We start from the raw sequence: 26,246 nt of genomic DNA on the forward strand, positions 1-26,246 counted from the left end.
CCCCCGGAAAAAACTTTTCACATATCCTGTGAGACCCATATTTCCTCAGTCTTCTTTGAGGTAAACTTCTCTTAACCAATTTTTGAATATACATTCTTTATCCTACTTGCAACTGTTTTGCTCATTCTTAATTAATTCTTCTTATTATTTTACTTCTCAATTCATCCTTTCCCTCTATGTTTTCACTTTTCTTATGTTACCATGAGTTTTCTGATTTTACAATGGTTAAGGCTTAAAATAGCTATCACTCTTTAGGCTATATTTTTTTAAGTTAAAAAGATTTTTAATAATAATAACAAATGTAAATAAAGACAAGTCTTCTGGAGATTTTCAGAATTTTAGATTTTCAGAGTTTTCAGAAATTTGACCTCATTATCTACCACCTATTTCCTTAATATACAGTCTAATCAATGAAAGTCTTCTTGGTTAAAAAAGGGGGAGCAATAATTGTTTTCTTTTAATACTAATTACTATTTTTTAAAGATTTTATTGATTTATTTGACAGAGACACAGCAAGAAAGGGAATACAAGCAGGGGGAGTGGAAGAGGGGAAGACTGCTTCCCACTGAGCAGGGAGCCCGATATGGGGCTCACTCCCAGGACCCTGGGATCACAACCTGAACCAAAGGCAGACACTTAACCAACTGAGCCACCCCGACGCCCCAATAATTATTTTAAATACTGATTTAAATTCAAAGCCATTTTCCAAATGAGATTTAAAAAGAAAGAAGTTGGTTGCATATAGCTTCTTTTCTCATTGCAATCATTGTAATATATTTCTACTAAAATTGTCAAATATAATTACTAATGACAGCATAGTCTTGTAATCAATCAACTAAGTAAATTTCATCCTATAGGAACAGTTGCTATTATTGACAAAATTTTACATAAAAACGTGAAAACAATGAGGTATCCAGAAGTTAAATTATCCCAGACTTCTTGGCCTGTTAGTGAAAAAGTAATGGTTAGAATGTAGGTCTTTCCATTCCTACATTATTGTTTTACATATAGAATTTAAACAAAATATTTTATTGCCAATGTTATCTTTCTTATGAGTACAAATAATTTTCTGTCACCTTTAGCAAAATGTCAGAAATTTGAGCATTCGATTTGCATTGTATGTTAATATTTCAGTAAAAACAAGAAATTCATGTGTTTTCAGATTTTATATAAAATACAGTTGGTGCCGTCAAACCACTGTAGACAGTCAGGGAAACCAAATATTGACTAAACTTTATGCAAAATGGTAGAGTAATTTAATTGAGCAAGTAGGATCCTAAATAGTGTCAAATTTGTTATTTCTCTAATGCAGGAAAACATTCTATCTTATGGATACAAAGTATATGTCTTTTAGTCAGTGACAATAATTGCAAAGAAACCAAAGAGCATGTAGAATCCATATAATGCTTATATTTTATATCAGAAATTATTCAAATAGATTTGTTTGTGTTTGGATTATATTATTTATATGAGAATATAGAATGACAATTATATTCAATATCAATTGCTAATATATTTCAGATCTATTATTTCCTTCAGGTAGAAAAATCAATACATATATTTTTACTGAACTTCTAAATGTACTGTAATTATCCCTTATTTTTTATTTGCAAATGACTTCAGAAACTTCATAACTGAAATCTTAGAACAGGGAGAATAAAAGAAGAAATAATCATGTTTTATCTTCTTCTTTTCTTCCCTCCTTTTTCTATGTGTCATGCTCTATATTATTTCAGAAATAAAATGAAGCATATATTTAAAATATTCAAACAATAAAATTAGATAAGAAAACTGTATAAATTGAATAAAGAATAGTGTAATAAAATCTTTAGAAATAGTACTATTAATAAAGATTGACAAAACATTTACTTTCCTGTATCTTTTTATTAATTTAAGCAAAAAAAAATTTGATTTGTAGTTTTTATTATCCTACACAAAGATATACATTGGCGTTGATTCACAGTATTTATAAAATAGTAATAAATTGGGTCTGAAGGATAAATACATAGCTGTTTCTGTTATTGTATACTGAGATAAATCTGTCTCAAGTTTGTTTCTCCTCTCACCTTGTGATTCTTATAATTCTTTGAGTTCTCTCTCTCATTCTCTCATGCATGTGTGCATGCCCATGCAAACACACACAAGTATTTAACATATACACAAGACATAAATATTGAAAAATATGGTGAATGACTAAAAAAGAAGAAAAGGAAATATGATGCGTTTGAGAAAGAAGAAAAGCAATGAGTGAGGACCATGTAATATTTTAAAATGAGAAGGGGAATGCCAGATTTTCTGAGAAATTAATTTTACCACGATGGCATTCAAAGAATGAATTTGAAAGGTCAGCGATACCCCAGAGTAGTTTGTTTGTTTTTTAAAGAGGGAAAGTGGAGTGAAAACAGATTCCGGACAATGGTGGATGAAGATGAAAGGCTACTGGTGGTTACTACAGGGAGAGAGAAGGTATGAGAGTCAGCACATGAGGCTACAAGATCAACAGGTATCAGATTATGCTGGGTTTATCACATAAGGATCTCCATCTTTACCTGGACATCTGAACAATATTTGTAGGTTATAAACATGGGAGATACAGGTTCGTTCAGCTGTACTGTGGAGAACTGGCTGACAAGGAAATAGGAGCTGCGGCAGCCAGGGAGTCTTGCCTTGCGGTAGATCACTAGAACTGGGTGTTCACTCATTCCATTTTGTGGCAGAGACTTATGGCACATAGGATGAACCTAAGGCTCTTTGCTTATTCATCATAATGGGTTTACACATTTTAGCTTTGGTATCACTGCTTTTGCCTTATGTATTTTAAATTATATGAAATTCGTAAGGCCTTTTCCTACTGACAAAAATACAAACATATTCTAGTAATAACTGCCATATTAAATGGTTGGACTTAGAAAATTACAACAGGAATACGAAACTAAATGGGATTTTGTCCTTTGGGGTGCACTGAAATGTGAGTAGTACAAAGCAGTAAACAACTCCATAGCAATTCTACTAAGTGTATAATAGTCTTACAGGTATTCTGATAATAGGGTAAGTAATATATCTCCCACCCTTCTCTATGGAAACAAACAAACAAAAATATCCTTCTCAATAATGTTATTGGATACTGTATTGACAGTGAATATATCTAATTTATTTCTTCATCAAATAAGTTGAAACATAATCCATTTCATTTCTACATAAAAATCACTTGCCTAAGCCACTTTTCTGAGAATAGATACTGATGGTGGTAACGCAGAGAAAAGTATTTGGGAGATACCTCAGGGGAATAAAAATGTCGCAGAGTTTAAAAATTAAAAAGTGGAGAAGGAACCGTGATTACTATATTTAAAAAATAAAAATACACTTTCTCTACCTCAAAGTGCAGCACATAATTAAATCAACATTGCTTCTTTATTACTACAGGCTGGATTTTCCCCCCCATGGTCTCGGGTATTTTGAGCACCTCACTTTTTCTTTATTAAGTCTATTTTAGAGTGAAGAGGAAATCTGTCTTTGTATAAGTTTATGTCCCACTCATATCACAATAAAAAGTTTGGTTGGTTCTCCCAGGCAGTTTCTCAAGGAGATACATTCCTGCTGTTATATGATTTTGCTTCCATTTCAAAAACTGGAAGAAAGACAGAACACAGGGTAGGTACACAGGCTGTAACTGCCCAGGCCTATAAGTGACTTAAGTCTCTCTGCTCTTATTCTTTTGGCCAATCTCAATTATATGGATTTTCTAAACTACAGGAGTGCCTGAGGAATAATAATTTTTACTAGTTTAAGAAGAGGAAAATGAGAGTTTATGTAACACTTAACAATGCCTCTTTCAGTGTTAAACAATATTTTATATGTAAGTATATATATTAGTAAATATATTTAGTAAACATGGTCCTACAACATATTTCTTCACAGTCTAAGCCCAGTGATTTTTCTTCAATATCAATTATGTTGTTCTACACATACATTTTATGTGAAAGCTTTTAAAATTGCATTTAGCCTTATTAATGAATACACATTATTAGTGTGTGCATTCAGTCTAACTATTAATTTCTAATAATATTGAAATCTCAAAGCTTCTGAAATAAGTAGGAGGCCCATCATAACTGGGATGCTGTCATTTCCAGGGCAACATAAACTTCTTCTATGGTTCATTTTTGCTATTACTTAGTATAATTGAAAATTCCTCTCAAGTATTTTATAAGCAATCATAAATGTAAGTGGTCTGGAAATTCACAACAGCACCATAATGTTAGGTATAAACAAAGATCAACTTACTAGCCAGCCTTAATTAATATCCTTTAATATTTATATCAAATGCATGAGGTGTATGTATAAGCATGAGGGAATAAGAGGAAAAGTGAAAGAAGGGAAATATTAAAATAAGCATATTTTTAAATATTGTGACAAATAATAAAAAGAATACATATGTGTACACATATATTTAACCTTAGTAAACATAATCATCACAAGTATAGATGGTTTTGATTGATCTGAAGATTTGCAGAATATGAAAAAGCGAAATGAAAAGAATAAAAAAAAAATTGAATAGTGGCCCAAATGTAGAAGTGAAACCATAAGATCAAGTTATAAGACCCAAAAGAAGAGAGATTTTCATAAAGAAAAGATGATTATTTCAAATAGTGGTAAACTGTCAGACTTTATGAGGATTACAATGTGCCCTTTGGAGTGAAATCTGAAGGACACTTGTGACAAGGGATGTTTATGGAATAGTAGGCCACAGGCGTAGATTAGATTGGACTGAAGAGAGAGAATTTTAGTTTCCCAATATGGGAGAATTTAAAGCAATAAAAATAGTAGATAAAACATAAATCAACTACAAAAACAAAACATCATTTAATAAATGGACAGAAATGAGGTTACAAAAGATAGTTTTTTTTATTGAGATGCTATAAGTAGAAAGGTACTTACAAATACTACTTGGAAGCACTAATAAACGGATAGAGAAATGTTGAAAGTAAGAGGAAGAAAAATAAATATACAATGAAACTAACCAAAAGCAAGCTGGTATAGCTGTAATAGTATTTGAAAAAATATATTTATTTTAAAATAAAAATTATAAGAGACAAAATGTGTACTTTGTAATGACCAAAACTCCAATCCAGCAGAATGATACAATTCTAAAAATGTATGCACCTAATAACATGCCTACATTACATAAGGAAAAATTGAAAGAAACAGGAAGAGAAAGACAAGTTCAGACACACCACTGTGAGATTGTAATAAACCTCACTCAATAAGTAATAGTACATGTGAATAGATAACAAAGAAGTGGATAGATTTGTAACACATGATTAACAAAATTGATCTGAAGTATTACACCCAAAAAAGCAAGATTAGATATTCACAAAAGTTCATATGGAATAGCCCACAAATTGATGATTCTTTGGCCTCTAGAATAATTCTTAACAAATACCAAAGGACAGGCTGGAATAATGAAAATATGTTCTCTCAGCAGAGTGGAATTAAGTGAGAAATCAAGACTAAACAGATTCTTAACATCCCCATTCAAACTCCCAGAACCGTATTTCAATAACAACTTTATGACAATGAGCTCCCATAATAATATTTCATGAACATTATGATAATAAATTTGAAATTTTAGATGAAATGGAAGTCATTGAAAAAATTGATAAAAATAGAAAATATAGTCCCTTATTTATTAAATAAATTAAAGTTTTAATTGAAATTATTCCCATAAAGGAAACACCAGGCCCTATTGAATTTACTGGTGAATTATCACATACATTTAAGAAAGAAACAGCATGAAGGTCACAAAAAAATTAATAGGACATAAAAAAAATACAGGAGAAACTTTGTTTTATAACGCCAACATTGTCATAATCCTAATATTTAACAGAGTCATTATAAGGAAAAGTAATTTTAGGTCAATCCATACAGTTTTGGAGTCCCTGCTATTTATTTCTAGAAACATAGTGCTATCAATGTGGTTTCCATGTTGGACATAACTTTTAAATTGTTCCTAATGCTGGGATATGCAAAATAGTTAATGGCCAGATTCCAATGATTTTGTCATCATATGCCTTTTAATGAGATATGGAAAAACATTTTCACATAGATGACATTATGTACCTATAAGAAACTATCTGGACAAAATACTTTTTGTTATTTGCTGAAAGTGAATCATGTCAAACAGTGTTACAAAAAATATTCTGGTAACTTACTGACATTGACAATTTTATGAAATTCAATTATCCTTGAATTTTATATGCAATTATATTCCAAATGAAGAAAAATCTTTATTTTTCTTTCCTGAAAGGAGTGTTAAGTACAAATTAGTTACAGCAGGGATTCTGTTTTACAACTCATTACAATCTGCTCAACTCACTTCCTGGAGAAGTGCCTAAGCTGTTACTTAAGAATTACACACTTGGAAAATTCTTGTTTGCTATAATAGATACACAAAAGTGTTATAAACCAACAGTGCTGAAAATTATTACAGTTTATTATCTTCTTCTTTTGTCACCTGTGGTTTAATTGATGCCTATCATTTGTTTAATTACTGTATTTAAAACACATTTGTAGTTGGCTCTAACCTCCACATTATTCTATCCTTTCACTTTCTGGTTCCACATAATGATAATGCTGCTAATAATAAGCTGTCTATTCAGTGTGGGTATTTTTAGAAAGAAAAATTAGAATATAGGTAAATCTGTGCTTTAGGAAATTTTCATTGGGTAATGTTTCAACTTTTATCTCTTTTTGTCTCTCTTTAAGTTCTATATCAATATATCAATATATTTATATTATATATACATCGATATAAGTATATATATATATATTCTAAGAAATATCCTATTCCTCTAATAAGCTGAATAGACATAGTTTCTCTGCTAAATAGTTTCCTGATGAATGACTAAGACTTTGAAGCCCCTGAAAAGGAACTGTCTCTACTTGTTTTCTTAAGTGTCCAACCCAGGTACTGCTGGAAAAGTATCCATGGAAACAAGATATATTGGCTTCTTTGATTTCAAAATGCAAATAGCATTATTCAGTATGGGAGAACAATTTGGTTAGATTGAATCAAGCAAAGCTTCTTTCTAAAATATCCAAATATACTAAAGGTATGAAAGTGTAAGAAAATGTTACTAGAAAAGTCTTCTAGAAATACTTTTTTTATCTGCTGAACTGATCTCGTTTGCCAAGAATTAACTAACATTGTGATTAGATATGATTTTTTCAATATTCAACTGGACTTCATTTTTAATATTTGATTTAAGATTTTAGTGGTTTTACTAAAACTACTGTCATAGAAAAATTTGTTGTTGATGAATGGAAATTATTTAGCAAAAAACACACACCTAAGCCTATGACAATATTTAACATTCCATCTATATTTAACTAACAAAAGGATTAGGAAAATTTTTTATAAAATACTGTAGTTAAGTCATTATCTTTGAACTATCTTCAGAAATGACCAGTCTTCTTTAATGTTGTGTTTTCTTCATAGATCTAAATAATCTTAATTGTAGGAAAAAAATTAACATATGAGTCCTCAGGATACTGTGGTTAACTACAGTTCCTTGAAATTTGTCATTTGTTATCAAAACAGCTATAATACCGTCACTGATTATTTAAAATCAATGTATGCTCTTCATCATATGAAAGTTTGACACATTTCATTGCTTTTAATTAATTATGGGCAGAACACAATAATATAGTTATTTTATCCTTATTTGGCAGATTAGAAAACGCTGTAAGAGACTGAAATACCTAATTATGGACAGAGCTGAAACTTAAGCCTGGGACTTTTGGAAACTAATCGTGGTACATTATCCATAGCACTAATTGAAAACATTTCTGGTGCATTTTTTTTGGCCTGATCTAAGGAATAGGTTAATAACACTGTACAGACTGATTACATCTACTCATAAAAGTTAAGTGAGAGGATCCTCAACATGGTTTGAAAAAATAAGATTAATTTTAAAACATCAGTTATACACAGGTTATGTGCTAGGTATTTGAGAGTTATACAATTGAATATTGTGTCTCTATGTATTGGAATTTCATGAGCTAGTAAAGGAGACAGAAGTATATAAGGCAATTATGGCACAAAGAAGTATTTATAATAAAGCTGACATAAACAATGTATATGGAAGAGTCTGTATTCATCATCTTAGTTGATCTGTATTATAAAATATAAGGTGCACATTTTATTATTGCAAATTTATATATTAGGCACCATCTCTCAGAGTTTTAAAATGAACTAAGGTTATACAGCTAACAAAATATGTGGCCATCACTCAAATACATAATGTCTGTTGCAAAATTCCAGTGCTTTCTACTATGCTGAATTGTCACCTCACACACATTCTTAGGACGTGACAATCAATTTTTTTCTAACATGATGCTCATCTAGTGTGGATTATTTATTTCACAAATAAATGGAATTATAATTTTGACATTTATCACTATTTTGAATTAAAGAGTCTGTTAACATTGTTTTGAAATGTTTCCGTTCTAGAAACTTGATTTAATTTCTTGAAGTTATCAGCATGTTATTTCTTTGAATAAAGATAATGGTTTTTAAATCCGAGCAGGCTACTTTTGTTTGGAAGATTTGTTTCAGAGTGAGAACACTCATGCACCCGCTAGTGATCCCACATGAGTGGGATGGGGTGGGGGAAGGGGCTGAGGGAGAGGGAAGCAGACTCCTTGCACAGTGGAGAGCCCCACACAGGGCTGACTCTTCAGACCCTGGAGATATGACCTGGGCCAAAACCAAGAATATGCCAGTTAACCCACTGAGCCACCCAGGTGTCCCAGCAGGCTGCCTTTTTTTTTTTTTTTTTTTTTTTTTGAATTTAAATTCAACTTAGTTAATATATACTGTATTATTAGTTTCAGGGGTAGAATTTAGTGATTCATCACTTGCATGTAACACCCATCACTCATTACATCTTATGCTCTCCTCAATACCCATAGCCGAATTATCCCATCTCCCCACCCACCCGCCTCCAGCAACCCTCAGTTTGTTTCTTATAGCTAAGAGTCTCTTATGGTTTGCCTCCCTCTCAGTTTTTATCTTATTTTATTTTCTCTTTCCCTCCCCTATGTTCCAATGTGTTGTTTCTTAAATTCCACATGTGAGTGAAATCATATATTTGTCTTTCTCTGACTGACTTATTTCACTTAGCATAATACCAGCAGACTACTTTTTAAGCTTTATTTATTTATTATTTAATTAAAACCATTATAGTTAGCTTAGTTTTAAGAAGACTCTCCAGATCTTCTTTGTACCTCTGATTCTACTGCTCTGTTTCTTCTAGTGTGAAGAGAGTAAGTGTAACAATTCTATGTACTAAAAAGACTTTTCTGTATGAGACCAGTGGAATGGGAGCTTTTGTTTTGTCACTTAGTAATTTCAGATATTTGACTTAATATAGTTAGTTCCTAACCTGCTTCCAATAATTTATATGATGTCTCATAGTCCAAACACTTTTGGCTTTTTCCATTTTCCCTCACTTACTATACGTGTTTTACACAGCTAGATACAAATTGTCAAATTAGCCCTATTTTCCTTATAAATAACCCTAAAAATTCTTCTGAATAAAACTAAAAAAGAATTTTTGAGTTACCCTTTTGATTATCTTAGCTGATTTATTTTAACAAAAGACTTCAGGCTTTCCTTCACTCATATACTAAATAATTATTTTCTCTATTGGAATGACATAATCAGGTTTGTTTCTAGGCCAGGGACATGGATACAAACCAAAAATACTTTTATTAGATATCTACTTGAGATTTTACCATTTTGAAGTTAATAAGTGAATCTGTCATAATTTCATCGATTCTGACAGAAAACATAAGACACTTGGTTCAGAGACAAAGGATTTTATTATAGCACAGAAAGAAACCTGAGCTTCATACACATAAATACCCCTCTGCCCCTCCAAAAACCCCTACTAGTGATACAGAGGCAGACCCAGTTGCATATTACAAATTCAGTGTTTTGTCACAGTAGGGAAGCTTGATTAGGAAACACCAATGTTACAAGGGGCTGCTAGAAAACATAACCTTTGCTTAGGAAGAAGATACTACCTTTATTATGATGGTAAAGAAAAAAATCCATATTTCTACTCATATATAGCCCTAAAAGATTTTGTTTTACTTTAAACATTATATGTGGTCATCCACTTTGTGTTTAAAATTATTCAAAGTAAAGATGTGCATGGAATCATATGCATATTTAAATGGTTTGGCTTATTGGTCACTAATCAGACATGAGAGAAATTGGGAGATGGTTGTTTTTCAGTGGTCCAGAAAAGATATATATGGGCAGACCTACAGTACTAGTAATACAGTGTATACTTTTTGTGTCAAAAGCATTTCCTGCAAAAAAACATTTGTTGTAGAACACTACTAAATTATATGATCAAGTGACTTTTCCAGCCACTGTCCTTGACATTGATCCTCCTTGTATCTATGAATGAAGTAATCACTGTGGTGGAGGTGGTAGCTATGTATGGGTTTAACATTGAGGGATTTTATTCTTTAAGGCTTTATTTACTATCACTGATGAAGGTCCAAACTCTCAGAAGACACTGAAGTTAATTATACAATGCCTCATGGAGAAAAAAGCATCCATTTGGTGCCAATTTGATTATTTCCAACTCATTGAAATCTAAAAAGGGCACCAATATTTTGACTAGGATTGACAGGTATTTCTGAAGGGCCTATGCCAGTGCTCATTTCCAATGGCTCCATGTGTTTAATTTGCTGATTGCTATTCTTTATAACATAGCCTTATACCAAGGGGTGAGCTTGATAGCAAAAACTGTGTGTCAGTTTTTATACATGACGTAATGTGTACATCTTTCCACATACCGGGTTATCCTTGCCTTGCCTTCCTTTTCTGAATAGGTTGTACTTTTTTTTTCTAGTTAGAGTAATTACCCAAGCAAAATCTAGCATTTATCCATCTCCTACTTTACCAAATAAAATTTAATTACTCTCTTGGTCATCCTATAATACATTCCGACATATCAAAAATCTTGTTCATATAATTTTGTTAACCTTTTTGTTAATTTTTAAAATTATGAGTGGATCACCAAATTTGAAGATATATTGAAGAAAATATAAAACATGAAAATAAAAATCAAGAAAGTACATGTGGAGGCATATAAACTCTATTTCTATATTTAATATAACTAACTAAAATATTTTAATGACTATTGAATATAGACCATATTTCTATATTTAATATAACTAAAATATTTCAATGAATATTGAATTTTCAATGAATATTCAATGAAACTAAAATATTTCAATTTGCACCTTTGGAAAGATTTTGTAATACAAATTCACACATAAGGGAAGTGAGGTATTAGAAAACAAAAATTAAACACTATTAGGAATTAAAACATGATTGTTTGAAAAAAACAAAAATATTCCATATAACTTTGGAAGACACAATCAATTCTATTTCATAAATGGAGATGCTCCCCAACCCCCAGAAAAAAGAAATAAGCAAATGAAGAAACAGATGAGAGAAAGGAAAAATTAAAAGGAAGGACAGGTTGTCTATCGTATAACTAATAAGAATTACAGGTAGATAGAAGAAATTGTGTGAGAAGAAATTATGAAAGCAATCAAAGGGAAGATAATAAAGTCTCTTTAAAAAAAACACAGAATTAAACTATTAAATATAGGTCATTGGTTACACATGCCTTTGAGGAAAGTTCTGATTTACTTGTTCTGTTGGAGTATAACTGATACATAATATCCTCTTGGTTTCAGGTATACATCATAGTTGTTCAGTATTTCTGTATATTATGAAATGATTTCCTTAATAAGTCTAGTTACCATTTGTCACCATACAAAGTTATTAAAGTATTATCGACTGTATTCCCTAAGCTGTAAATTACATCCCATTACTTACTTATTTTATAACTGGAAGTTTGTGCCTCTTAATCCTCCACCTGTCTCCCAACTCCTTCCTTCTCTAGTAACTAAGAGTTTGTTTCTCATATCTATGAGTCTGTTCCTGTTTTGGTTTTTGTTGTTTGTTTTTTAGATTCTACTTACAAGTGAAATCATATGGTATTTGTCTTTCTTTTTTTTTTTTTAAGATTTTATTTATTTATTTGACAGAGAGAGAGATCACAAGTAGACAGGCAGGCAGAGAGAGAGAGAGAGAGGGAAGCAGGCTCCCCGCCAAGCAGAGAGCCCGATGCGGGACTCGATCCCAAGACCCTGAGATCATGACCTGAGCCGAAGGCAGCGGCTTAACCCACTGAGCCACCCAGGCGCCCGGTATTTGTCTTTCTCATACTTATTTCATTTATAATACCCTCTAGGTCCATTGTGTTATTGCAAAAGTCAAGATTTCATTCTTTTTTATGGCTGAGTAATATTCCACTGTATATGTATACCACATCTTTTTTTTTTTTTAATCCATTCATCTGTTAATGGATACTTGGGTTTTTTCTATATTGTGGATATTATAAATAATGCTTCAATGAACATGGGGGTACACATATCTCTTTGATTATTTTTGTTCTCTTTGGATAAATACCAGAAGTGGAATTGCTAGTGTTATGCATATGGTAGTTCTATTTTTAATTTTCATAAGGAGAATATTTATATAAAACAACCAGCCATATTACCAAGGAAATTATCAAAAGGAGGCAAAAATACTCAAAGTAGTGAAATCAATGAATTATAAGCCAAGAACCATGAGTTCAAAGAATATTTTAGAATAAAAAAAGTATAAATTCTTAATTTATACTAACTACAATTACACTATTATACTTCTAATTTTAATTTTTCTAAATATGATGAAGAGCTTTTTTTCATCTGTTTTTTAAAGTAGATTTAAACAAAGGTTTACATGTTACAATACATGAAAAGATATAAACATGCTTTAAAAATCTGAACCTGTTTGATACTTAAGAATCATGATTATTTGATGAACATTAATTCGGCAAATAGGCGTTTATGAACATTCTTCATTAAGTGATTGGTATTATTATTAGGCAACATTGATTTAAATTATCATGTCTTTTTTTGAACATCCTACTATATATAAACTTATGGTGGCTATTGGCTTCATTGTTGCCTGGTGACCTACTCAAAATTAAAAAAAAAAAAAGCTGATTAAAGTTCATTTACCACATATTGATTCAAGAAGACCAATAAATATATTCCATAACTATTGGGGCAATTCTAGATGGAGTAACAATAGTCTTTCTTTTCTTTCCTTGATTATTTGCTGTGAATATTCCTGGTGTATTATTTTAAATACGCTCAAGATATTTCTGCCTTCACTTATGTATTTATACTGGTAAAAATATCACTGCCACAGCTAAATGGTAACTGATGTTTACTCTCTCTTCCTTATGGTCATGTGCAAAGTAACTACTGTTAATGAAAATAGGAGAGACACTTACAATTTGCTGTCCAAAGTAAAACAATACAAAACAAAGCAAGAACTCTTTAAAAACAAACCAAAAAATTATTTAATCTAAACATTCCATCTGCAGAAGCTTGAATTGATTTTTTTCTAAAAGCACAATTTATTTTTAAGTTGCTATTAAGAAATTATAGTTCACTATTTTCTCACCCAAAATTATTTTAAAGAGCATGCTAATGTACTTTCCTTAAGTGAATTTTTTTTGTATGTATAAAGGAAAAACAAATTTTAATGACTAGCAAACAGCATGAGAAGCTGAAACACAAATGGGAAAGAAACATACTTTGGAAACTAGCACAGTTTATCAAGTAGGAGTAACAATAAATATAGAATTGTTGTAGGAGGAAGGCTGGGAACAGTTAAAGAAAAATGAGTTAGGATTTTCAAAATAAAAAAGAATAACATGCATTTGAAATATTTAAATTACCAAAGAAGGATAAACAAATTTGGTTTTACTTTTTTTGAATGAGGACAGAATTTTGATAACATCTGTTCTTATTTTTACATTAGCAGTTGCTGTTTTTTTTCTTTTCTAATGTGCAAAAATTCCTATTTGGCATTGTGAGTCAGTGATATTAAAAAAGTCCTTGAAATTTTCTCTTCTTCCTTTTCCTCCTGCTCTTTTTATTCCAGTCTCTGTCTCCCTCCCTTCCTCCCTCTCCTCTCTCCCTCTCTCCTCTCTTCAGTGGTATAAAAAGTACTTTGCCTGTGGGTTTCCTGGGTGGCTCAGTCTATTAAGTTTCTGCCTTTGGCTCAGGTAAAGATCCCAGGGTCCTGGAATGAGCTCTGCATCAGGCTATCTGCTCAGTGGGGAGTCTGCTTCTCTCTCTGCCCCTCTGCCCCTCCTCCCTCCCTACCCCTTGTGCTCTCTCTCTTTCTCAAGTAAATAAAATCTTTGAAAATAAAATATTTTGCTTGTATAACTTTAAGAATTATTACAAATGTTGGATGTCATTAAATGTTTCTTAATGACTTATACATGAACTCATCTATCATTAGATTTACTAAATTACATAAATAATACAAGAGGAATATTTTTATTTTTCAATGTGTATTTTGATATAAAATGATGGGATGAATCTTATAAAAACATACTGAAAATCAAAGAGTTCTGATTTTTTAATTATGCAAATTAACTGCTTTATTTTTTCATTTTTTTAAAAGATTTTATTTATTTATTGAGATCACAGAGAGAGATCACAAGTAGGCAGAGAGGCAGGCAGAGAGCAAAAGGGGGACGCATGCTCACTGATGAGCAGAGAGCCCGATGCAGGGCTTGATCCTGAGACCCTGAGATCATGACCTTAGCCAAACAGAGGCTTAACCCACTGAGCCACCCAGGTGCCCCTATTTTTTCATTTTTATTTGAATAGCTACAGAATTATATCTTGTAATCTCTACTAATAGTTTTATAGACATTATAGACAATTTAATAAAGTACATATGACATCTTTTTTTTTTAATTATTTATTTATGTGACAGAAAGAGAGACAGCCATAGCAGGAACACAAGCAGGGGGAGTGGAAGAGGGAGAAGCAGGCTTCCTGCCAAGCAGGGAGCCCGACATGGGGCCAAATCCCAGGACCCTGGGATCACGACCCGATCCAAAGGCAGACACTTAACCACTGAGCCACCCAGGCGCCCCTGACATCTTTTTTTTAATTAACATATAATGTATTATTTGTTTCAGAGGTACAGGTCTGTGATTCATCAGTCTTACACAATTCACAGCACTCACCAGAGCACATTCTCTCCCCAGTGTCCATCCCCCAGTCACCCCATCTCTGCCACTCCCCTCCCCTCCAGCAACCCTCAGTTGTTTCCTGAGATTAAGAGTCTCTTATGGTTTGTCTCCCTCTCGTTTCATCTTGTTTCATTTTTCTCTGCCTTCCCCTATTATCCTCTGTCTTGTTTCTCAAATTCCTCATATCAGTAAGATCATATGATAACTGTCTTTCTCTGGTTGACTTATTTCGCTTAGCGTAATACCCTCTAGTTCCATTCACACCATTGCAAAGGCAAGAGTTCCTTTTTGATGGATGCATAATATTCCATTTTATGTACTCACGCCACTTCTTTTTTATCCATGTGTCTGTTGATGGACATCTAGGCTCTTTCCATAGTTTGGCTATTGTGGACATTGCTGATATAAGCATTGGGGAGCACATGCCCCTTTGGATCACAACATTTATATCTTCAGGGTAAATACCCAAGAGTGTAATTGCTGGGTAGTAGGGTAGCTCTATTTTCAATTTTTTGAGGCACCTCCATACTGTTTTCCAGAGTGGCTGCATCAATTTTCACTCCTACCAACAGTGTAGGAAGTTTCCCCTTTCTCTGCATCCTTGCCAATACCTGTTGTTTCCTGACTGATTAATTTTAGCCATTCTGACTGGTGTGGGGTGGTGTCTCACTGTGGTTTTGATTTGTAGTTCCCTGATGGTGAGTGACATTTAGCACTTTTTCATGTGTCTTTTGGCCATTTAGATGTCTTCTTTGCAGAAATGTCTCTTCATGTCTTCTGTCCATTTCTTGATTGGATTATTTGTTCTTTGGGTGTTGAGTTTAATAAGTTCTTTTTAAATTTTAGATACTAGCCCTTTATCTGATTTGTCAGTTGCAAATATCTTCTCCCATTCTGTCAGTTGTCTTTTGGTCTTCTTGACTGTTTCCTTTGCTATGTAAAAGCTTTTTATCTTAATGAACTCCCAATAGTTCATTTTTGCCCTTGGTTCCCTTGCCTTTGGTGATGTTTCTAGGAAGAAGTTGCTGAGGTCAAAGGGGTTGCTGCCTGAGTTGTCCTGAAGGATTTTGATGAATTCCTGTCTCACATTGAGGTCTTTCATCCATTTTGAGTCTATTTTTGTGGGTGGTGTAAGGAAATGGTCCAGTTTCATTCTTCTGCATGAGGCTGTCCAATTTTCCCAACACCATTTTTTTGAAGAGCTTGTCTTTGTTCCATTGGACATTCTTTCCTGCTTTGTCGAGTATTAGTTGACCATAGAGTTGAGGGTCCATTTCTGGGCTCTCTTTTCTGTTCCATTAATCTATGTGTCTGTTTTTATGCTAGTATCATGCTGTCTTGGTGATTACAGCTTTGTAACACAGCTTGAAGTCTGGAATTGTGATGCCTCCAGCTTTGGTTTTCTTTTTCAACATACCTCTGGATATTCAGGGTCTTTTCTGGTTCCATATAAATTTTAGGATTATTTGTTCCATTTCTTTGAAAAAAGTTGATGGTATTTTGATAAAGATTGCATTAAATGTGTAGATTGTTCCAAGTAGCATAGACATTTTCACAGTATTTATTCTTCCAATCCATGAGAATGGAACATTTTTCCATTTCTTTGTGTCTTCCTCAGTTTCTTTCACGAGTACTCAATAGTTTTCTGAATACAGATTCTTTGCCTCTTTGGTTAGATTTGTTCCTAGGTATCTTATGGTTTTGGATGCAATTGTAAATGGGATCAGCTTCTTTTTTCTTCTGTATGACATCATTTTTAAAACAACAGAAGATATGACTTGCATAGAGATTAGTGAAACTCAGTAGTAGCACCTTTATTTTTTCTTTTTCTAGTCTAAATTTTAAATTCAAGAAGTATTTATTTAACACACAAATACTTATTCAAGGCCATGATATATAAATAGATGTTTTGTCCTTTTTAAAATAATATTTTGAAAATATCTTAATAAAAATATTGATTTTAAATCACTAATATTTAAAAATATGTATTATTTTGCTACCTTAAATAGGTTGATTTTTTATCTATTTAAGGTAAATAACATTTTAAATATCAGTAATGATTTTAAAAAAACTGCTGGGCCTCTTATTAAGGTTACTGGAATTCTGGCCTTGTTTTTCTTAATATTCTGCTATTTTTCATTTTGTAACTTTTTTTTAAAGATTTTATTTATTCATTTGACAGAGAGAGACACAGCAAGAGAGGGAACACAAGCTGAGCGAGTGGGAGAGGGAGAAGCAGGCTTCCCACTGAGCAGGGAGCCCAACTTGGGGCTCAATCCCAGGACCCCAGGACTCCTGAGCCAAAGGCAGATGCTTAACCAACTGAGCCACCCAGGCACTCCTAATTTCATAACCATTTTTTAATAAATGTATAACTCATGATCTTAAGCATGTATCAATAGCACTTTAAAATTTGGGGACAGGGATGCCTGGATGGCTCAGTTGATTAAGTATCTAACTTTTGATTTCAGCTCAGGTCATAATCTCAGGGTCCTGGAATCGAGTTCCTTGTGAATCCACCATCAGGCTCTGTGCTTAGGAGGGAGTCCACTTCTCTCTCTCCCTCTTCCTCTGTCCCTACCCCTACTCATGCTCTCTAAGACTAAAATATATAAATAAATCTTAAAAAATAAAAAATAAAATAAAATTTGGGAACAAACATGATTTTTATTAAAATATCATTAAAAATTGACATGTCCATAACAAAAACACCCAGTAAAATACATTTTATATGATTTATTTCTAATTAGTTAAAATTTAAATAATACATTTTGGTCAAAATAATAACAAAAATGCTGTATTATTGTTTTATAATAGACAATGCACTGGATTTATAACATAAACTTATTTTACCTGTCCAAACTCCTTATGAAGATTCTATTTCTTAAAATTTTGTAGAATAAAAAACCCTCCCACTGAAAAATGCAGATGATTTATAAAATAGATATAAAACTAACTTGTTTGAAAACTCAGAATACTGTGAAGTCAGCCATATTTTGAGGGGCTTGCATCCTGAAATGTGGGGCAGTTCAATGAAACTCATGGTAAACTATAAAGAACTAAAGTTAAGGGGTGCCTGGGTGGCTCAGTGGGTTAAAACCTCTGCCTTCGGCTCAGGTCATGATCCCGGGGTCCTGGGATTGAGCCCCACATCGGGCTCTCTGCTCAGCAGGGAGCCTGCTTCCTCCTCTCTCTCTGCCTGCTTCTCTGCCTACTTGTGATCTCAGCCTGTCAAATAAATAAATAAAATCTTTAAAAAAAAAAAAGAACTAAAGTTAAAGGGAAAAAAAAAAAGAAACTCAAAACAAGCAACAAAAACCTAAAACTAAAGCAAAAACTTTAAAGGCAGGTGGAGAAAAATATTTATGAACTTCAAAGACACATACAGATTATAACTTGACTTTTGGTATAATGATGGTCTAAAAACAATTGAATATCATCATTAATATGCTGAAATTGAAAACTGCCAATTTAGAATTACCAACCTTTGATAGGTAAAATATCTTGTAAACATAAAGAAAAAATTAATTTGTCTTTATATTCTAACACATATGAAAATGTGCTGTTCGGAGACAAGAAATATGCATTTGAACAGAATACAAATTCAATAAAATGAAATTAAAGTGAAAATGAAATTTAAAAACACAATGAAAATATTTTAGTCAATATAAATGAGTATTGACCAATAAAATAATATAAAAGTATATATATATATTACATGATTTAAAATAATTTAAAAAATAAAAAAGTAAAATGTTTGTCAAATAAAACTGCATGGTGAAAGTAGTCTTTGATGGCAGAAGTAAGGTTGATATGAGTTAAATAAAGTGGTCTACATTTAAGAGAAGTAGTAAAGAACTCTAAGTCTGATAGAACTAGAAAGTGACAAAAAGCCACAATTATACTGCAAGCTACTAACACACTTTTCTAACAACTGATAGATCAATATTTAAAAAAGATAGTAAGTATGGGGCGCCTGGGTGGCTCAGTGGTTTAAAGCCTCTGCCTTCGGCTCAGGTCATGATCTCAGGGTCCTGGGATCGAGCCCCGCATCGGGCTCTCTGCTCAGCGGAGAACCTGCTTCCTCCTCTCTCTCTGCCTGCCTCTCTGCCTGCTTGTGATCTCTCTCTGTCAAATACATAAATAAAAATCTTAAAAAAAAAAAAATAAAAAAAATAAAAAAGATAGTAAGTATATAGCAAATAAGAACAAGATGCCCACAATGACTAAATAATTATCACAGGCATATGGAGTATTTACCAAAATTGATCATATTTTGATTAATTAAGCAATATCAACAAATTTTGAAATACTTATATCAATGAATATGTTTTTTTAACCATAGTAGGACAGGGCTAGAAATCAATAACAAAAAATAAAATAAGTAAATCCTCTCTGGAAATTAAGCACCTAAAATATTCCATAGATTAAAAAGTAAGTGATGTACAAATTTAAAAATTTTAATTGAATGATGATTAAGATATGCAACTAAAGGGGCTCCTGGGTGGCTTAGTTAAGCATCTGACTCTGGGTTACAGCTTAGTTTGTGATCTCAGGTTCTGGGATCAGGCCCCATGTCAGGCTCTCTGCTCAGTGGGGAGTCTGCTTCTCTCTCTCTCTCTTCACCTCTCCTTTTGCCCCTCCTCCCACTCACACACTCTTTCTCTAAAACAGATAAATAAACCTTAAAAAAAAAAAAGATATGCCATGTAAAACTTGTAGGAAGCACATAAAGCCATACAGGAAGGAATTTTTTAAATTTAAATGTACAACTGAAGAAAACAAAGCCTGAAAATCAATGGTTTAAAAATCTAGTTTTGGAAGTTAAAAAAATATATTAAATCCAAAGAAAAAGAATGAATAAATTAATAAATGTAAGTGAAGAAATTAATATGATATAATGGAGATACACAATATAGAAAAAGCCTAACTCTTCATTTTCTGAAAAGACCAGTGTGTTTAATAAATCACTGTGAAATTCATCAAGAACCAAAAAAAAGGCACAAAGAATAATATCAGAAATGAATATTTGTTATCACTATATATTAAGAATAAATTTGAAAATTAATAAAGCCTACAAACTACTGTAAAAGCATAATCTATTAAGTGGGCATAAGAAATATAAAAAATAAACCACTACAGAATTATTAAAGAATTTAAAGCCACTATAAAAAGTAAAAATCCCATGGCCTCATGCCTTGCTAGGTAATTCTTCTAGGTAATTCTGCTAGGTAATTACAGAATAATTTATATCAACATTATATAAATACTGCATAACTCGATTTATGAGATCACAGAATCTACATACAAGAACCTGATAGGACTATTATAAGAAAGGGAAGGTTGATATATCTTTACATATTGATGCAAATAACCTAAAAATTAAGTTCACCTATAATTAGTGATTTATAAAAAAGAAGACATCAATAAACTCATGTGCATTCAGTCAGTTCAATACTTCTATCAATCAGTGTTATCTATGAAGTTGATATAATATAGGACTTATGTTCATTGTATGTAAGAGATGGTAAGTACCCTTAGCGAGCTAAGAGAAGGTAACCACTTTACAGAATAAAGGTAGTTGCAAATGATCTCTAGCAAATCCCATGCTGAAGGGTAAATTATTAAAAGTTTGAGGTTCAGACTGAGAATCCAATACCTACTATCACAGTGTGTATTCAACATTGTACTAGAGACCTGGACCTGTGCAATAAGATATGGAAAAGAATGTAAAGTTATTAAGAATTTAAATATGATTAAATAAAACTGCTTTTATTTATAGATAAAATAAGAGTGTGCATTAATAAAAAATGCACAGATATGGATTTAGCAAGGTCACAGGAATATCAGAAAAATATGCAAAAATAATTTATATTACCATACTCCATCCAAAAGAGAATAGGAATTAAAGAATATCATTAATAGGGGCACGTGGGTGGTTCAGTTGGTTAAGCATCTGATTATGATCCCAAGGTCCTGGGATCAAGTTCTACATCAGCCTCTCTGCTCATCAGGGAGTCTTCTTCTTCCTCTCTGTCTATGCTCTCTCTCTCAAATAAATAAAATCTAAATAAAATTTAGAAAAAGAATATCAAAGACATCGAGTGTATAGGAATAATATTATGGTAGATGTACAAAATAAGTTAACACTGAAGTACAAAGCATAGTTGAAAAAAAAAATGAAGAAAATCCAGTTCAGTGGAAGAATATGCCACGCTCATGTATTGAAAGAAGTTAACATTTAAAGATGTCAGTTAAGTTGATCAATACAACTGTATTAGGATTCAACATAATCCTAATAGAAAATGCTAGCTGTTTTGAGGGGGATTAAAATATCTTTCTAGAAATTATATGGAAGTGTGGATGCTCAAATAGCCAAGACACTTGCAGAAGGAAAATATAGTAGGAGGTCTTAACTAATATATATTGACTTATTAAACTACATTAATTAAAAAGAATTTTAAGCAAGAAATATGATGCAAAATTCTCCATGTTCTGTGGTATCTATATACAAAGTATAACTTTGGGATAAATTAATCGGATGTGTCATAAGCCATTATATTGATTTACATTTCAGGTAGAGGGGTTTAAAGGCTTGTCAGGCGTCTAAGGTGTCTACTAGGATGCTGTTAATATTCTATTTTTCTATCTGAATCATGGTTATATGAATGAGTTCACATTGTGAATATTCACTGATCCAAACACTTATGATTTAGGCATTTTTCCATAGGTATATTATACTTCAATAAACACTTTTTAAAAAATGTGTATTAGATATGTATGACTGAATTCACTTTACATATGAGAAAACTGACTCAAGCTAAATAATGTTGCAAGTTTACAGTTTATCACTGTCAAGACTAGTAGTCAATTAGTTTGATTCCATCCAGTGTCCATGTTCTTACACAATAATTATACAATCTCTGGTGAAAACCTGAAGCTTCTTCAATGGAAAAAAAAATAAATTACTTACTTGGTTGGAAACAGAAAAAAGATTAGAATCACTGGATAAGCATTAAACTAAATTCAAGAAAGAAGTGGCATGGATTGAGGGTCTGTCCTTCATTGATCCCCATATTAAGCCTTTCATGATAAAGGCTGAGGAAATACACATTTAGAAAAGTTTCCAGGGTAAAATAATCAATGGATTTAACATTGTCTTAGTCTCAGAGTATGTTGTTATTTTGGGCTAAGCTGAAATTCTTTTGATTTTTCATATAAGGATATCATCATTTTCCTAAGCTTCTCCATTCAACTTGGTGTACGGTAAAGATAGTTTATAATCATTGAATATGGCTGTCAGTTTTATATGTATTTATGAATATCTGTATTCTCACCTACTAACTTGTCTATATCGAGTGGAGTATTTTATGGAAAAGTTCACCTGAAGTAGTCTAAGTCTTTCATTTTGGTCAGTAATTTATCATATTAAAGTTTCATTACAACATTTTGTTTAGGTAAAGTATATGTAGCTTTTTTTAAATGCCATGTTAAATTTAAAAAGAAACACATACTAAGAATATCTGTTTACAATTGACTGAATTTCTAAACCTTAAATAAGCAAAGTCAGAAAGTCATGTTGTAAAGCTGATCTAGTGACTCACATTTTGCTGGGTTTCACTATGAGTAGAATAGCTTTTTCAGAGGGTGGATATTAAGATCAGGGGGCGTTTTATACAAATTGCTACTTTTGATTCCTCCTACACCCAGTGTGACTAAGTGGTTTTATCCATACATTGGTTCTAAAAGAGCATAATGAATTAGTGTACTCAGTTAATGAGATGGTGTCCTCATTCCTCCTCCCCTTAAAGTTCTCCTCAGAAACTTAGGAATAGGGAAGTAAACCTAATTATATCATTTATGTGCATCTAAAAATGATTTTGAGACTTAAGTCTCAATATTTATCAGTATTAGTATAATAGAAAGAACACTGTAATGAATATTAGAGGGTTCCAGTTCATTAGTAGCCAACACTTATTTGTTTGACCTCAGGTAGAATATTTTAATAACGATAGTGATATAAATAGCATCTAAATTGATGTGCTTTTTAATGTAGTGCTTATTTGTTTTAAAATTTGATGTAGCATCTATTGGAAATTCAGTTTTATCATACCATTTCTACAAATATGGATTTGGAAATGAATAAGAGATACTATTTTTTCGGGGCGCCTGGGTGGCTCAGTGGGTTAAGCCGCTGCCTTCGGCTCAGGTCATGATCTCAGGGTCCTGGAATCGAGTCCCACATCGGGCTCTCTGCTCAGCAAGAAGCCTGCTTCCCTCTCTCTCTCTCTCTGCCTGCCTCTCCATCTACTTGTGATCTCTCTCTGTCAAATAAATAAATAAAATCTTTAAAAAAAAAAGAGATACTATTTTTTCTTCTTAGGAGATAAACCTGGGAAGCCTTTGTTAAGGCCTCTCCTTTTTTTCCTCATAGTATCAGGTCTTCAAAAGATATGGCAATGGATGAGGGCCAAAGTTTAAATTACTCCTAAGTAGGGCTTTTGATTTAGAAACCTCAGCCAGTATATACAATTTAACATATTGTCCCAAAGAGTTTAAGAAGGTGGAAATTGATGACTACGTAATTGAGGAATAAGTAAGTATTAGATAGGAGATCTGGAGCTTCTGTATGACATTTGCAATAATGCTTTGGAACTACAAAGGGAAACATCTCATAAAGCCCACCAATTTTGTCTGAGATGTAGACCCTCACCTCAAGTAACTTAGAAGTGCCAGATGTGTTTTTCCTTCATAAATGAGACTTTGTTGGATATGATTCCATTCTATCAATATTCCAATATATTGTCCATTTATTTAATATTTACTGAATACCTGCTTTCTTTTCCATTCCACCACCAAACAGATGATAGTTAAGTAGGTAGGTAGATAGATATAATTAACATTTTTGAACTAATTTCCTCAGAATTTTTTGATTAGATAATGAAATCATATAGTAAAAGAGTCTTTGATATTTTTTAATTTCTAATTTTTGTTAAGGATACACAATATATTAGACATATCATAAATGTTTTGAGAAATGGCAGAAGTAAAACTTAAAATCTAAATATAATAGTTAGAGTAGCAGATGAGAATATAGATTGATTTGAAAAGAAACTCAATACTAGTATGTGACAATTTTCATTACTATAGAATAAGTAATTTTGTTTAAAATAAACATGAAGATGAGTGATCTTTATTTTATCCATCATAACATAGTTTACATTTCCACTTAAGAGAGGAATAGTAATTTGCCTAAAAAATTTCCTGTTTTCACATTTTTTAATGTTCTTTTCTATTAAATGCCATCAAATATTCCAAAATATGTTAATACTTTGGAATATACTCCAAAATATATTAATTCCAAAATTAATATGTTAATATATTTCAAAATATATTAATATAACAATTCTACTAATTTCCTTAGGCAAGTAAAATTCAGACTATCCCCCAAATAATGACATATTTTTCTCATTTAAGATAAATGTGAACCATACGCCTTATATTTTGCACAATGTTTCCATTGCTATCTGTTTAATAATGAGACATGGACGAGAATGTACTTTAAATTTTATAATACGGATGCAATCCAGGGGTAAAGAAGAAGACAAAGTTAAAAGAGGTTATTCCAGTTCAAGATGGCAACACTAGAAGATCGAGAGCTCACCTCGTCCCCTGGACACACTGTCTACAGCTATAGATTGAACAATTTCCTCCTTTAAAAAAAAAAAAGAAAGTTGCTGAGTGATGACTACCTATTGGGCAAACCACGTCAAGGTGGGTAAAGAGAAACTGGGGCATAGTCTCGCCATAGAACAACCCCCAGAAATGACCCATAACTAGGAGAAAGCTCAAAACCTGAAACTTCTCCCCAAGGAGCAAAGGATTCAAGCACAAGTTTGGACACCTCAACTTTTAAGACCTGCACCTGAGAGATAAGCTCCCAAAACATTTCACTTGGAAAACCAATAGGGCTTGTATCCTGGGACCCACAAGACTGTAGCATTCAGAAAGCCAGCTGTTAAAGCCCCTCTCTTCCACCTCTACCCCCGACACACACACTCAAACTTACCCATCCCAGGGTCCAGATCAGAGGCTGATCCTTTCCAGACTTGAAGTGAAGGAGGATCACTTGCTTATATTAAAGCATCAGCCTGAAGGTCAGGCATCTAATTTAACATACATGTTGGGAGCCTTCTGGAACACTCCCTGAGTGTGGAAATGAACAGGTGCTCTATCTTCACTCTGTTTCATAGCACTAATATCTCCCAGAAGGAAGATTTTACATGCATCTGGTGCCTCAATCTTTGTGACTACCACTCAAAAGACACTTCCTGACTGCCTGACTCTGAAGGTTAGGGGAATTTCTGTCACGGTCCCATGGGATTGTAATCATTGGTATCATCAATCAAAGGAGCTCACATCCATCCAGCGATTTTTGTGGATGTTGCCAAGGGACACCTCTACGTTATTTGGCTCTGGCAGTCAGTGCAGTTTATGTTTGTAGGTCCCAGAGGACTGTAAGCAAAGAGACAAAGCGTTACTTAATATCTAGCACCCCCCAGAGTACAGCAAGAAGCAACAGACTGAGGAGTTTGGTCTTTTCTTGAAGGAGACCTATTAATTAACCATCATGGCTGTGACCTGATGATCGGGCTTCTAATTAAACACACATCCAAGAGCTGACTATAATCTTTTCCAGAGACCTCAGGGGATAGGCACTATTTTCCCACTCTTCTTCACCTCACTCCAGAGCACCAGTATCTCCTACAAGAAAATTTTACATGCAGGTGCTGCCTTGATTTTGGTCTAGTGCCCAAATTTTTTCAGTTACCACCCAGAAGTGTGCCTAGCTGCAGTGACTAAAGGAGCTAGCATTCCTGAGTCCCATGGGACTGTGGCAATCAAAGAAGTAGTTCTTGGCAGGCTGTTACTCACAGAGCACTGCACAGACAGCAGACTGAGGAACACACCTGTCTTTCTGTATTAGGAGGCCTCTTGGCTTATTCTGAAGTTTCCACCTGAGAGGCAGGCTTCGGGTTTGGC

General features: G+C 32.9%; 1 long non-coding RNA gene across 1 annotated transcript in view; it reads left to right on the forward strand.

The window, feature by feature from the left end:
* Positions 1-26,246, forward strand: part of LOC125094739 (uncharacterized) — a 687,251-nt gene that overhangs the window by 484,776 nt on the left and 176,229 nt on the right. The gene's annotated exons all lie outside the window — the stretch shown is intronic.

The sequence above is a fragment of the Lutra lutra genome, chromosome 3, assembly GCF_902655055.1.
Source record: "Lutra lutra chromosome 3, mLutLut1.2, whole genome shotgun sequence".
In the NCBI taxonomy this organism is placed as follows: Eukaryota; Metazoa; Chordata; class Mammalia; order Carnivora; family Mustelidae; genus Lutra; species Lutra lutra.